We start from the raw sequence: 16,089 nt of genomic DNA on the forward strand, positions 1-16,089 counted from the left end.
TATCAAGTTACAATTTATCCAGAGGCAGAAAGAAACAAATTTTTGAGTGTATGAGCTTTCGGGCTGAGAACCTTGCCGCTCCCTTTTGAGATGGCCGTAGTCATGACCGCTCACAACAACCTCTGAAAGACTACACTGGTGCAAATTTGCAACACACCAGATTACCTTAAAGTAAAAGTTTTAACAATTCACACAAGCACACAAACTATGCACCCTGTAGGAGGGATGGAAATGGCACAAAACACTAAAATTAAAAGATTAACTTGCCACCGAAGGTGCAACTTGATTTTAACTCCTAAGAAAAGTCTTACGGTGGAAGGGTGGCAACTTTACATACTAAAATGACTATTTAAATAAAAGCCCATGAAATGCAATCTTATCTAAAATTATACAAGGTTGGCCAAACGAGTTAACATGCTCTACATTACTCATATACCGCCACTCAAGATGATAGGCAAGAGAAAAACATATTTCAGGAATTAGGCCGTTACACTCCAAGCAATAAATTCGTTAACACACAGAATACGACAAACATGACAGATGCAGCTATTAACGTACGACAAGTTGATAGGGAGATTACCGAACAACCCGAACCGCAGTTTGCTCCAACCCACCCCTACTCCACAAGGGAAAAACCTGGCCACCCAATCCATAAATAACCACCTTCCCCCCGGTGGGCAAACGGAGAAGAATGGTCGGACGACCCCAAAAAAAAGCGGCTGGTGACCTCACCAAGAAAACAAGTAGAATTTAACAAGTAAATGAAACAACATATCACGAATCACTTAAGTTCTAATAAACTGCGATTTCTCGAGAAGACCTGGCGTAGCCGACCCAAATCGATCTCCCGAACCGTCCGCTGCCAGCCGAGTCAACGGACGCGGGAAGGCGCGCCGATCTTCGGTCTCACGGAGTCGCAGCTCGCACCAGCCAGACCGATGTCGTGGGTTGACTCCTGCTGCCCTCGTGTCGGCCGCTAAGCCACTACCCCTCGCTATACGGCGCGGCCCACTGAACTCACGTGGCGACCTCACATGCGCCGACGCTCAAGGCGGACAAGTCATCTTGTGTCTCAGTGCGCAACCGACCAACCGATCGATCCAACTGCAAATGATCGTTGCCTGAGCAAACTCGAGCGGACTGGCGGCCTAGCGCGCAGAGTCAGATGCAGGAACTAAGCCTCGACAGAGCGACCACTCGCTGAGTTCTCTTACTGGCGGAGTGGAAAGACTCTCATTTTGCAGCCTTTAAAGTTTATCCGAACGAAAGACATACTAGAACTCCGACCGACAGACAGACACTAACTGTCTCACAAATGCGGACTAGAGACAGACTAGCAAGCTGGGGACGAGAGACTTACCCAGACTGACCGACTGGCGAGCTCATAGCGCCCCTTAAATGCACGTGAACAGGCAACCTTTCCCCTTTCCTACCAGAGGGAGACACCAAAGCTGCGATTGCCACAGCAACGCCACCGCCAGAAACGGAGGGCGACTGCTTCACACTACGCGCTGTGGCGCGCTCTTCAAAATTTTTACCACGGCTGAAACACAAGTAAGCATTTATCCTTATGGACCATATCCTCTCCTATGTACAGTTTGTTTTTCTTCAGCACAACGATATCTATCAGAAGGACAATGTAACGTGTCACACAGCTTCCAGTGTACATGCGTGGCTCCAAAAAGCACCAGAAAGATTTTACCGAACTCCCTTGGCCCCAGACTTCCCGGATTTAAACCCAATAGAGAATCTGTGGATCACCTCGATCGGTCTGGATCTTCCAGAGCGAGATATCTAGCGCAGCTGGTCACAGCACTGGAGCACCTCATTGTTTCTCTTCCTGCTCGTGTCACACTGCGGTCTGCGCTGCAAAATCTTTTGACTCGACGCTGCGATGCTATGCATTTGCTGTTCAAATAACTCACGGGTTTGCTGCCGGATGACGTCGTCGACCACCGCCGATATTTCAACAGGAGCACACCCTGCCATTCGCAAGGCACAAATGCAAAGAGGAAGAAATGTGCAAGGAAATTTAATACCTCGGTTCACAGAGGAGAAACAAGGAAGATACCACACACAGAACAAGCGTCAACACAAACAAAGATAACCAACATCAGAAATGTCGATAGTGACTATTAATCAACAGGTGAGGTAGCACTAGCTCTGTCCCTCTGTTTTTTGATAAGAGACAGAGCCGGATTCCAAGCAGCCTTTAAACAAAATCCACCATCTCTGTTAATAAGGTTGCTTGATAGTTTTATTTCAACAGCTTCCTTAATAACACTATCCCAATACCTGGACGTGGAAGCCAGAATCTCAGTGTTGTTGTATTCCATAGGATGGCCGGTGTCTAGGCAATGTTCTGCACTAGCGAATTTGCTCGGCTGTTGTAAGCGCGTCTGACGCTTATGTTCAATACACCGGTCTTCCACAGTCCTGATTGTCTGACCAATATATGACATGCCACAACTGCAGGGAATACGGTAGACCCCAGCCTTACGCAAACCAAGATCTTCTTTTACGGACGCCAACAGGGCTTTAACCTCAGAAGGTGGTCGAAAAACACATTTCACATCATATTTCCGCAAAATACGGCCAGTCCTGTTGTAAATGCTTCCTGCGTAAGGCAAAAAGAGCGTAAACTTAGGTGCCACTTCGTTGCCATCGTCACTCACCCGTTGCAACGCACGCTTGATCTGCCTCTCACTATAACCATTCTGACGAAAGGTGACTTCGAGATGTGATAGCTCAGCTGACAAACTTTCGGGGTCTGAGATAACGTGGACCCTGTGCACCATTGTACGAAGTACTCCTTCACGCTAAGCTGGATGGTGACAACTATCAGCTCGCAGATACAAATCAGTGTGAGTAGGCTTCCTGTAAACAGATTGTCCCAACGTACCATCAGTCTTCCTTTTGACCAACACATCAAGGAAGGGAAGGCATCCATTCTTTTCCACCTCCATAGTGAACTGAATATTCGGGTGGATTGAATTCAGGTGTTCCAAAAACTTGCTATTTAGGACATCCAACCGTTCTGTACTGAAGGCAGTTTTACATACCTGTACTGTGTTCGTAAGGCAACGGAAATCTGACAGCGTGGTCTTTCACCTCATCAGTCCAGTAGCCTGCAACTCATTTCGCAACGTAATGCTGGATGTCAGTCACAATTTTCTAGCGCACATTCTTGGAGATGCCGGGGTTCGTTGCGCAGAGTTAGCGACCTCTTCTCCGTTAATTTGTATTGCGCGCACAAAGCGCCTTTGTGAAGGACGGAGCGCTTGCTATGTACGCGCCGTGCCGCGACGTTCGTGACCCGTCTTCACGCACCTCTACTCGGCGCGAACAGGAAGCTCTTCCTGGATGTCTCGCATTCCGATCCTTAGCCAACCACGCATATCAACGAACAAATGCACAATTTTTTGCTGGTTAAAAATTTCTTATCTACGAAACGAGTCTGTGTTTCTAGCAAGCATTACCTGCTGAGACGCCCGCTAAACTTGCTGGGCAGGACAGGTTGAAAGACGTGCGCTTCATTCACCATTCAGTGCTCGTATTTCATATTTTTAAACCCCAGCATTCTGGTTGTTGTTGTTGTGGTCTTCAGTCCTGCGGCTTGTTTGATGCAGCTCTCCATGCTACTCTATCCTGTGCAAGCTTCTTCATCTCCCAGCACCTACTGCAGCCTACATCCTTCTGAATCTGCTTAGTGTATTCATCTCTACGATTTTTACCCTCCACGCTGCCCTCCAACACTAAATTGGTGATCCCTCGATGTCTCAGAACATGTCCTACCAACCGATCCCTTCTTCTAGTCAAGTTGTGCCACATGCTCCTCTTCCCCCTAATTCTATTCAATACCTCCTCATTAGTTACGTGATCTACCCATCTAATCTTGAGCATTCTTCTGTAGCACCACATTTCGAAAGCTTCTATTCTCTTCTTGTCTGAAGTATTTATCGTCCACGTTTCACTTCCATACATGGCTACACTCCATACAAATACTTTCAGAAACGACTTCCTGACATTTAAATCTATACTCGATGTCAACAAATTTTTCTTCTTCAGAAATGCTTTCCTTACCATTGCCAGTCTACATTTTATATCCTAACTACTTCGACTATCATCAGTTATTTTGCTCCCCAAATAGCAAAACTCCTTTACTACTTTAAGTGTCTCATTTACTAATCTAATTCCCTCTGCATCACCCGACTTAATTCGACTACATTCCATTATCCTCGTTTTGCTTTTGTTGATGTTCATCTTATACCCTCCTTTCAAGACACTGTCCATTCCGTTCAACTGCTCTTCCAACTCCTTTGCTGTCTCTGACAGAATTACAATGTCATCGGCGAACCTCAAAGTATTTATTTCTCCTCCATGGATTTTAATACCTACTCCGAACTTTTCCTTTGTTTCCTTTATTGCTTGCTCAATATACAGATTGAATAACATCGGGGATAGGCTACAACCCTGTCTCACTCCCTTCCCGACCACTGCTTCCCTTTCATACCCCTCGACTGCCATCTGCTTTCTGTACAAATTGAAAATAGCCTTTCGCTCCCTGTATTTTACCCATGCCACCTTCAGAACTTGAAAGAGAGTATTCCAATCAACATTGTCAAAAGCTTTCTCTAAGTCTACAAATGCTAGAAATGTAGGTTTGCCTTTCCTTAATCTATTTTCTAAGATAAGTAGTAGGGTCAGTATTGCCTCACGTGTTCCAATATTTCTACGGAATCCAAACTGATCTTCGCCGAGGTCGGCTTCTATCAGTTTTTCCATTCGTCTGCAAATAATTCGCGTTAGTATTTTGCAGCTGTGACTTATTAAACTGATAGTTCGGTAATTTTCACATCTGTCAACACCTGCTCTCTTTGGGATTGGAATTCTTATATTCTTCTTGAAGTCTGAGGGTATTTCGCCTGTCTCATACATCTTGCTCACCAGATGGTAGAGTTTTGTCATAACTGGCTCTCCCAAGGCCATCAGTAGTTCTAATGGAATGTTGTCTACTCCCGGGGCCTTGTTTCGACTCAGGTCTTTCAGTGCTTTGTCAAACTCTTCACGCAGTATCATATCTCCCATTTCATCTTCATCTACATCCTCTTACATTTCAATAATATTGTCCTCAAATACATCGCCCTTGTATAGACCCTCTATATACTCCTTCCACCTTTCTGATTTCCCTTCTTTGCTTAGAACTGGGTTTCCATCAAAGCTCTTGATATTCATGCAAGTGGTTCTCCTTTCTCCAAACGTCTCTTCAATTTTCCTGTAGGCAGTATCTATCTTACCCCTAGTGAGATAAGCCTCTACATCCTTACATTTGTCCTCTAGCCATGCTGCTTAGTGCTTAGCCATTTTGAACTTCCTGTCGATCTCATTTTTTAGACGTTTGTATTCCTTTTTGCCTGCTTCATTTACTGCATTTTTATATTTTCTCCTTTCATCAGTTAAACTCAATATTTCTTCTGTTACCCAAGGGTTTCTACTAGCCCTCGTCTTTTTACCTATTTGATCCTCTGGTGCCTTTACTATTGCATCCCTCAAAGCTACCCATTCTTCTTCTACTGTATTTCTTTCCCCCATTCCTGTCAATCTGATACCTTCTAGTATCTACAGGATTCTTCCATGTATACAACCTTCTTTTATGATTCTTGAACCAAGTTTTAGCTATGATTAAGTTATGCTCTGCGCAAAATTCTACCAGGCGGTTTCCTCTTTCATTTCTTAGCCTCAATCGATATTCACCTACTATGTTTCCTTCTCTCCCTTTTCCTACTCACGAATTCCAGTCACCCATGACTATTAAATTTTCGTCTCCCTTCACTACCTGAATAATTTCTTTTATTTTATCATACATTTCTTCAATTTCTTCGTCATCTGCAGAGCTAGTTGGCATATAAACTTGTACTACAGTAGTAGGCGTGGGCTTCGTGTCTATCTTGGCCACAATAATGCGTTCACTATGCTGTTTGCAGTAGCTTACCCGTACTCCCATTTTTGTATTCATTATTAAACCTACTCCTGCATTACCCCTATTTGATTTTGTATTTATAACCCCGTATTCACCTGACCAAAAGTCTTGTTCCTCCTGCCACCGAACTTCACTAATTCCCACCATATCTAACTTTAACATATCCATTTCCCTTTTTAAATTTTCTAACCTACCTGCCCGATTAAGGGATCTGACATTCCACGCTCCGATCTGTAGAACGCCAGTTTCCTTTCTCCTGATAATGACGTCCTCTTGAGTAGTCCCCGCCCGGAGATCCGAATGAGGGACTATTTTACCTCCAGAATATTTTAGCCAAGAGGACGCAATCATCATTTGACCATACAGTAAAGCTGCATGCCCTCGGGAAAAATTACGGCTGTCGTTTCCCCTTGCTTTCAGCCGTTTGCAGTACCAGCACAGCAAGGCCGGTTTGGTTAGTGTTACAAGGCCAGTTCAGTCAATCATGCGGACTGTTGCCCCTGCAACTAGTGAAAAGGCTGCTGCCCCTCTTCAGGAACCACACGTTTGTCTGGCCTCTCAACAGATACCCCTTCGTTGTGGTTGCACCTACGTACGGCTATCTGTATCGTTGAGGCACGCAAGCCTCCCCACCAACGGCAAGGTCCATGTTTCATTGGGGGGGGGGGGGGGGGAGCTTTCTGGTAGTCAATAAATAATAATTCAGGCAATATTAATAATTTCTATCGGTTGCCTAATTTATTTGACGATTTTTGCAACTTGTCTCACTCTGATCTGTGAGAGGAGCTTTGCGCTAGAAATTTTCTTTATTTATGGGCGAGGACAGCAGTCTTCCTAGCAGCCATGATGGCTTCCCGTTTCCCATCCCTTTTGCGATCGCCAGGGTAGCACGTGGTGTCGTTTGAACATTCATTAGCGGCCAAAGTTTCTTCTGTTCTCAGTTCCCCAACCGGCCTTACCAACTTTGTAAACGCTATTTCTACTCAATTTTAATGTCGCGAGGTCGCCTCCCTGTGCAATTACGGCCCTGTGATTGGCCAGTTCAGGTGCGCGCCCGTTTTTCGCGGGTAGGCGCCAGCCGCCCTCCGCGGGTGGATAGTGGACAAAGGGGCAGCAGTTCAGTTCCAGTGTGACCGTGCCGGAGACCGGAGGTGCCGCTTCCACGAGATGAAATTCGGTAAGCATGAGCGCCGACGTGCACTGCAGATTTGCACCCTGCGGCCCAGAGGGAACCTGATAGGTCATTGTGAATAGTTTCGCGTCTTTCGGTTTTTATTGCTTTAGTACGGGAGGCTACCGAGCGATTCTTCTCAGTCTTTGGCTAATTCCTGGTGGTGGTCGTTGCATGCCTGCAACCCCTTCCTTTACTAAATGGGATTCTATTTGATAATACGGCGATCGTTACTAAAAATCCTTTCCTCCTGCTATCGTGGCGTGCTATGAACGTACGTTGGGGCAGGCTGCTGAACTCGAATCTTTCTTCCCCCCACCCCCATTTGATTGCATTATGGTCCGATTCTCAACTGTTTAATAAATGAGTCCGTTAATCTTACATTCTCTCTCTTTCCTTACGTGAACTGACCCCTAGTGTAACAGGATAATGCGGATCTGTAACGGTTGCTATAAGGTCGTGCAAGTCTCGCGCTACTAACGATAGTATAAAGATTCAATATCGCGCGCCTGGCACGACCATTGCACGCATCGCACCGATAACAGTAGTAATCATGTTCAACTATTCCCCACTGATAAACTGGGAGGTGTTCACGGCTCAGTGTGAGTACGTGAGCACTAAATCCACTTGATATGGTGGAAGTAGCGGCCCCTGTTTTGCCTTGCTGGTTTAGACAAAAAATATCAAAAATCACAGCCCCTACACCAAGGAATAGTAACTTGAAACAAACGAGCCACCGCTTTTAAGGTGATTAGCATTGTGGAAAGGGCCAAATAAGGTTGCGGTCAGTTTTACCTTAAAATTGTAATTTATTGTAATTTAATAACACACTTACAACCAAACCGGCACATAGCCGAACTTTTACAGCTACGAGTTACAAAATCGAATTCCTTCACGGCTGAAGGCCTCCAAACAAGAAATCTTAAAAAATCAACGAGATAAAAATGGAGTTAAAAGAGCAAATAAAATAATTAAAACATATATTACAACCAGGCTGGAAGCTTCAAGGCAAGGGTGGATAGACAAACATAAACAAGATGCAATACAAACGGCTCAAGGCCCACAATACAATTTTCAAGATTTTAAAATAAATTACCATAAGCTGTCAAAGGCAGAAGGCCGCAGTGTTTAAGCCTGAAAGGTAATTTTAAGAATAAGGTTCCAAGGCTGAAGGCCCACAGCTAATTTTCCGAAATTAAAAAAAAAAAAATAAAACCATAAGCCTTACGTTTTAAGTAGCTGAAACCCGACTAAAAGGAAAGACAATACAACAGCAATAACCTTTCAGCAAATATCCACTTGCCGGAATTCAAACTTACTTACGTAAAACACAGTAAAATAATGTTTTTTTATTATTGGCTATGATAGATTATAAACAGACAATTAAACACCGGTGAGAAAGACAGTAAAGACAACATCACTCAGAAACCTCCAGGGCGTCAGTCTGCCCTCGTTCACTTAGGTGAGACAGGTGGTGAGCCCAACTATACTTGATCCGTTGGAACCCAACCAAAGGACAGCCACGAGTCAACTGACAAACGACTTGCTTGCTACCAATCGGCACATGAGAATTCAAACACAAAATGTTATGGGCGTGATTATCCACAATCAAATATGTATATGTATTAAGCTGTCAAAACTACACACTGTGTTGGACAGCGACAACAGGAGAGGAAAGGACACTGTCTGAAATTATGTTAGTGGCCAAAGCAGGTAACCGGAACACTAAAGGCCACCAGGCAGAAAATTCCGCTGGTGCACTTGAATCGTAGTCAACCAATATAGTTGATTCCACCACCAGGAGGCTAAATTTCAGCAATACAAACACTCGGTGTTGCTCACAGGAAAACCTCCACAACAGCGAACCACCGAAACGAACCACACAACATGAATGGACGTGGCTTGGGTACTTGAAACCACTACTCAACTTTGACGTCCTGGGTCGGTGAACCACGAAGTTCGTAGCGATCGGGCAGCTCCACACACGCTCCGACACTGCACAGGGACCGCCAGCGAACCCAGCCGAATGCGCCGCGTGGTGATAACTCCCCTGGTCCGCAGCAACCGACCGATTGCCTGCATAATGCCGACAACATCTAAATGGTTGAAATGGCTCTGAGCATTATGGGACTTAACATCTGAGGTAATCAGTCCCCTAGAACTTAGAACTACTTAAACCTAACTAACCTAAGGGCATCACACACACCCATGCCCGAGGCAGGATTCGAACCTGCTGCGACCGTAGCGGTCGCGCGGTTCCATACTGTAGCGCCTAGAACCGCTCGGCCACCCCGGCCGGCGACAACATCTAAAATAGTAGTCAGTGGAAATAACGCCAACTACACTCACAACCGGACAACACTTGCGTGAAGACCTGAACGATACACAACAGTAACTAAGAACACAAGAAGACAAATCAGGAGTCGATGCACACACACACACACACACACACACACACACACACACACACACACACAGACACGGCCGACTCATGAACGATCGGCGAGCCAAAACGCGTCGTCCGGTAGGACGACCGACCGACGATCCACCAAGACCGTGGCCCGGCTCAAGTGATGCGTGGCGGCAATGGTCGGGCTAGCCATGTCGACGCAGACCTCACAGCTCCAACCCGACTGCACTAGTGCCGCATTGCAACTCCCCGACTGGCAGGTCTGGGCTGCGTTCCAGACGCGTTCCAACTGACTGGCAGCCCGAACTCGCGACCCGAACTCTCCTACGACAGACAACGACCGGGAAGTAATAGCAGTCGAGCAAAGATACTACGAGAGGGGAGATATCGATACCCGCTGCTAGCGCCGTTCATGGCAAAGCGGCAACTCAGTGACAGTAGTGATTTAAATTAACGTAGTGAGGTGGAAGTACGTTAAAAGCAGAGCGTAAAATACATGATGGCGGGAACACGAGCCATGCATTCCTGAAAGTGATGAAATGTGTACCTTTAGAAGTGGATGTGGTGTACCGAAATACAGTGACCTCGAGATACCGTGACAAAATATTTGTGAGCCATATAACTGCTTGGTCTTCAGCACTCTTGTTTACAATACTGAGAAACGTCTGTCGGTGTATGGAAGTTCTTCGTATACGCTCTAATATGGGCGTTGGACAGCACATTGAATAATTCATTTATATACATTAGCGCAAATAATTTCCAGAGCTTAGAGGTTCCTTTCCCAAATTACCATTAACGCCCCGATGAAATCTGTTGTTTTTCAGTGTTCATTAGAACCGAAAGGAACCCCTTGCGTGCAAAAACACAAATGGCCAGTGATGTTTACAGCATTTGACGTTCCATAATTGTGTACTATGCAGTCACAATATTGCTTGCTAATGGTAACAGGGGACAGAACTGGAGGTACCCAATGGTTGGCACAGGATGAGGCTACGGAGCGTAGTTGAACTGCTCAGTCGACGAGTAACTCACAACAATGCTAAAGTGCTAGTGATGCTGATACAAAGCAGAGCAATGCAGCCATAAACAAAGCAAACATTACGTTATATCCACAACAATAATTTTCGAAGTTGACATGTTATAAGATGATAAAGATATGTGTTTAACAAGTGAAAGTAATATTGAAACGGGTGTCGAGCCACGTAGTTCATCATTCTTGTTGGACAGCGAGTCACAAATTCCGTCTCCAAGGAAGCGCAGTAAAGAACAATCGCTTTCCAAGGAGCGGGTACTAAACGTAACTTGGTTCGTGGAAGATCATCCGTAATATAGTACAAAAACGATTATGAACAGATTTCGAATAAGTCCGCAGCGATATGACCGTATAGTGCATAAGAAAAACTACGCATATTGAAGGGAGAAAGAGGTGCACTTCTTACAAAAACTGTTGTTTGCGCTTTTGAAAGCTGGTCGATACAATTCACAGGATATGCATGATAGTGGCCTATTGCGTTATGCACATCAAACTGCGCGCGACATAGGTAACAGCGATTGCAAGGGAAGCAGAGGATGGTTCCATAATATTAAATACTGCTACAGAACTGGAAGACCTAAGATAATGAAATTTCAAGCAAAGCGTCAACTTGACGACGCACAGCAAACTACGAAATAGTTCCAAAACTTGTGGATGAGATAAATAAACTTGTCTCATCTCAAAGTAAGGAATTTCTTTTCAATTCCGACCAATCGTCATTTGAAGAGGAAATGCGTATGAAAGGAACCTTGGAAGTTAGTGGTATTAAGAGAGCTGTATCAAGAAGAGCTAACACCAATGCCTTAATGCATTCGTATACAATTATGTCGACTGTTCATCTGGAGAGTAAATTGGCTGGAAAGTTATTTACTGTGCTGCGAGAAGCTGGAGGTGCTCTGCCATCTACGATTCTTTCTCGTGTGAGTGATCTTGCAAGAGTAGTAGGGAATATTTACGTCACAGCAATCAAGAGTGGGGAAATGGGGGTAAAAGAGCTATAACTATGGTATGAGCACTGCCTTTGGCCAATAGCTGGCCAAAATAACTTGCTTTTGCTTGATTCTTAGTATGCATATAAAAATCATACTCCTTCAGAGCAAACTAACAGTCCTGAAAAGAGTGTGACATGGCAGTTCATACCATCTGGAACGACTATGGTAGATAGATTCAGCCTCTGAATATTTTGTTTTCCCATGCCTTAAAGGACAGCCAATTTCACAGTAAGTTCCACGACAGGCTGTGTGGCCTTCGGTTGCATGTCATCATATTCCATCAGTTCCCATCCATCAAGCTATTACACTAGGTTGATTCTACATGTATTCTTCAAGAGAGCTGAACGTTTCTCATGGTTTGTAACTCCCAAGGAGTTCGCCTTCGATCTTGATGGTGCGAACCTTTGCGAACACTGTGGCGCGCCACTTTTCATTCGGTGTTCATGGTACAAGTTAATGGTTTTTCCGAACGTTTCTTGAATGTCGACGGTGTTCATTTTGTGAAGTGCAGCACATACATCCCATGGAAGGTTGATGTGTGCACTTCCAGGACACTCACTTTCTGTCGCACTCCTAATGCACACTGTGAGTCATTAGCAGCTAATATTTTTCCTAATTGTTAGCACAACACTTTCAAACAAGCCTTACTAAAGACTGAACGTGCAACCTCGCACTGAAGGGGTTCCTTGTGAGTTCGTCGTAAAATGAAACTTCTTGTAGTTGTTTTATGCGTTCGGGCGCGGAGTGTGGTGCGTTGTAGCTTTCATCCTGGATGTAGAGGGCCTTGTGGCGACTTCGGAGTCAGGATACGTGGCGGCATTCAGTTTTACGGTACTGTCAAGAGAACTGAAGGACTGATGATGCTTGAGAACTTCATAAGCTGTTCTTAGTTCTGCAGCACCAACGAGCAATTCTTCTCGCGTATCGTCTTTAAAATGAATGCAGAAATAGGCTTCGATCTCGATTTTACCGCGAATCTATTTGTATGATCTTCGTAGAAATGTGATTCCTCACATCTGCCTTATCTCCGTGACTTATTCGCATGAAACAGCTACAAATCTCACACATCGCTTCCTGATTCGTACGTCCTTTCTTGGCAAAACACCACTCTTTTGCGTAATCATCCGAAAGTGACTCTTTCTCTGTCCATTCTTAGGAATTTTCGATAGTTATTATAAAGTAAGTTTATTGGGCGGTAAACAGTCTACAATAATAGTGTGATCATCGAAGTATTCATTACTGTACACTTCACGCCTTATACACCTGCAATAAACGCTTCAAACTTTACTAAATTGCACACGTTGTTTGTATTACGTTTAAAAAGAATCGTCTTATCAGATCGCTATTGAAATGAGAATTGCCCGATTCTTCCACGTGGCGTAGCTTCTATAGTTACATCCCCGTACTACTGGAGAAGTCTAGTATTTTGTCGAATTGTGGCGTTGGATATAGAAGGTGCTTGATTTGTTGATACAGGATACGCAACATGAAATGTCATATCTGAGACGACGTTGTCAACGTGCACTTGTCGACATAAATAAAACTAAATGATGCAGCATTTACATGTTGCACTAACAGACGACTTTGAAAGATGGCAAGCCACTCTCTAACTACTCTGTCGGTCACATTAATATTCATATTTTAGATCACAATCACTGTGTTTCCCAATTCGTATGTGTGGCTTATGAATTTTTTACATGAGCAGATTCTGAGCAAATGTCCTCATTGTAAGTAGGCTGTTTAGGTTTTTATGTTTGAAACGCCATGTAGCGCTCTATATGAAAATCACTGGCTGTGCTGAGTGCAGTCTGTGGCTGGTTTGCATTGTTGGAATGTTGCTCTTGTAGTGTTGGGCAGTTGGCTATTAACAGTGCGTAGCGTTGCGCAGTTGGAGGTGAGCTGCCAGCAGTGGTGGACGTGGGGAGAGAAATGGCAGAATTTTGACAGCGGATGATCTGGACGTGTGTCCATCAGAAAGAGTAAATTTGTAATGCTGGATATCATGAACTGATATATATATATACACACTCCTGGAAATTGAAATAAGAACACCGTGAATTCATTGTCCCAGGAAGGGGAAACTTTATTGACACATTCCTGGGGTCAGATACATCACATGATCACACTGACAGAACCACAGGCACATAGACACAGGCAACAGAGCATGCACAATGTCGGCACTAGTACTGTGTATATCCACCTTTCGCGGCAATGCAGGCTGCTATTCTCCCATGGAGACGATCGTAGAGATGCTGGATGTAGCCCTGTGGAACGGCTTGCCATGCCATTTCCACCTGGCGCCTCAGTTGGACCAGCGTTCGTGCTGGACGTACAGACCGCGTGAGACGACGCTTCATCCAGTCCCAAACATGCTCAATGGGGGACAGATCCGGAGATCTTGCTGGCCAGGGTAGTTGACTTACACCTTCTAGAGCACGTTGGGTGGCACGGGATACATGCGGACGTGCATTGTCCTGTTGGAACAGCAAGTTCTCTTGCCGGTCTAGGAATGGTAGAACGATGGGTTCGATGACGGTTTGGATGTACCGTGCACTATTCAGTGCCCCCTCGACGATCACCAGTGGTGTACGGCCAGTGTAGGAGATCGCTCCCCACACCATGATGCCGGGTGTTGGCCCTGTGTGCCTCGGTCGTATGCAGTCCTGATTGTGGCGCTCACCTGCACGGCGCCAAACACGCATACGACCATCATTGGCACCACGGCAGAAGCGACTCTCATCGCTGAAGACGACACGTCTCCATTCGTCCCTCCATTCACGCCTGTCGCGACACCACTGGAGGCGGGCTGCACGATGTTGGGGCGTGAGCGGAAGACGGCCTAACGGTGTGCGGGACCGTAGCCCAGCTTCATGGAGACGGTTGCGAATGGTCCTCGCCGATACTCCAGGAGCAACAGTGTCCCTAATTTGCCGGGAAGTGGCGGTGCGGTCCCCTACGGCACTGCGTAGGATCCTACGGTCTTGGCGTGCATCCGTGCGTCGCTGCGGTCCGGTCCCGGGTCGACGGGCACGTGCTCCTTCCGCCGACCACTGGCGACAACATCGATGTACTGTGGAGACCTCACGCCCCACGTGTTGAGCAATTCGGCGGTACGTCCACCCGGCCTCCCGCATGCCCACTATACGCCCTCGCTCAAAGTCCGTCAACTGCACATACGGTTCACGTCCACGCTGTCGCGGCATGCTACCAGTGTTAAAGACTGCGATGGAGCTCCGTATGCCACGGCAAACTGGCTGACACTGACGGCGGCGGTGCACAAATGCTGCGCAGCTAGCGCCATTCGACGGCCAACACCGCGGTTCCTGGTGTGTCCGCTGTGCCGTGCGTGTGATCATTGCTTGTACAGCCCTCTCGCAGTGTCCCGAGCAAGTATGGTGGGTCTGACACACCGGTGTCAATGTGTTCTTTTTTCCATTTCCAGGAGTATATATATATATATATATATATATATATATATATATATATATATATATATATATATAATGACTTTTGAACATTATTAAGGTAAAGACATTGTTTGTTCTCTATCAAAATCTTTCATTTGCTAACTATGCCTATTAGTAGTTAGTGCCTTCAGTAGTTAGAATCTTTTATTTAGCTGGTAGTATTGGCGCTCGCTGTATTGCAGTACTTCGAGTAACGAAGATTTTTGTGAGGTAAGTGATTCATGAAAGCTATAGGGTATTGTTAGTGACAGCCATTCTTTTGTAGGGATTATTGAAAGTCAGATTGCGTTTCGCTAAAAATATTGTGTGTCAGTTTAGTGATGATCAGACTAAGTAAAGAGAGAAATGTCTGAGTGCGTTCAGTTTGGCTCAGCTGCTTGGAAAACAAATAACGTAAGGGGTTTACCAGCACGGTAATTCATAAATTTTCCAAACTTGGCACATTTTTTACCCTTAAGTAATGACAGAGATTATCTTACAACAAGACGCACAGATTAGCGCTGCAGTACACGTATTTGAGTGATTAATTTTGCACTTAAAACATTTATTTTTAAAGATTTTTGAATTACAATGATACAGAGGTTTTCCGTGATACATTTCATTCCATTGCTGTAATCTGTAACACCTAAGGATATAATTACTTTAATCCTCAGGGGGGTACGCACTTACTTTGTGTACCATGTGTTTGGCAAGCACAAGGAGCCCTAGCTAATATGGTATTTGCATATACAACTTTACACATTGGTACCATATTTCTCTAACACATAATTACACAGCTATCTTATCATTTAACTGAGAGAGACAAACATTTTTTTTTTACTACATCAGTGACACATGTTTACACAATTACACAGTTGGATAACTTCACACTTATGAAATTGTATTTTGTCTGTATTTTGTGAACTTTTCGAATTTTTTCAGAATCATTATGATACTATGAGAGCTTTGAATGATGTATTTGGTATGGGATCATGATTTTTAAAGTACGTTTGAGGTAGATGACACTACTGAAATGAGCAGAGAATTTTTTTTTTGG

Source organism: Schistocerca piceifrons, chromosome 8, assembly GCF_021461385.2.
Source record: "Schistocerca piceifrons isolate TAMUIC-IGC-003096 chromosome 8, iqSchPice1.1, whole genome shotgun sequence".
Lineage (NCBI taxonomy): Eukaryota > Metazoa > Arthropoda > Insecta > Orthoptera > Acrididae > Schistocerca > Schistocerca piceifrons.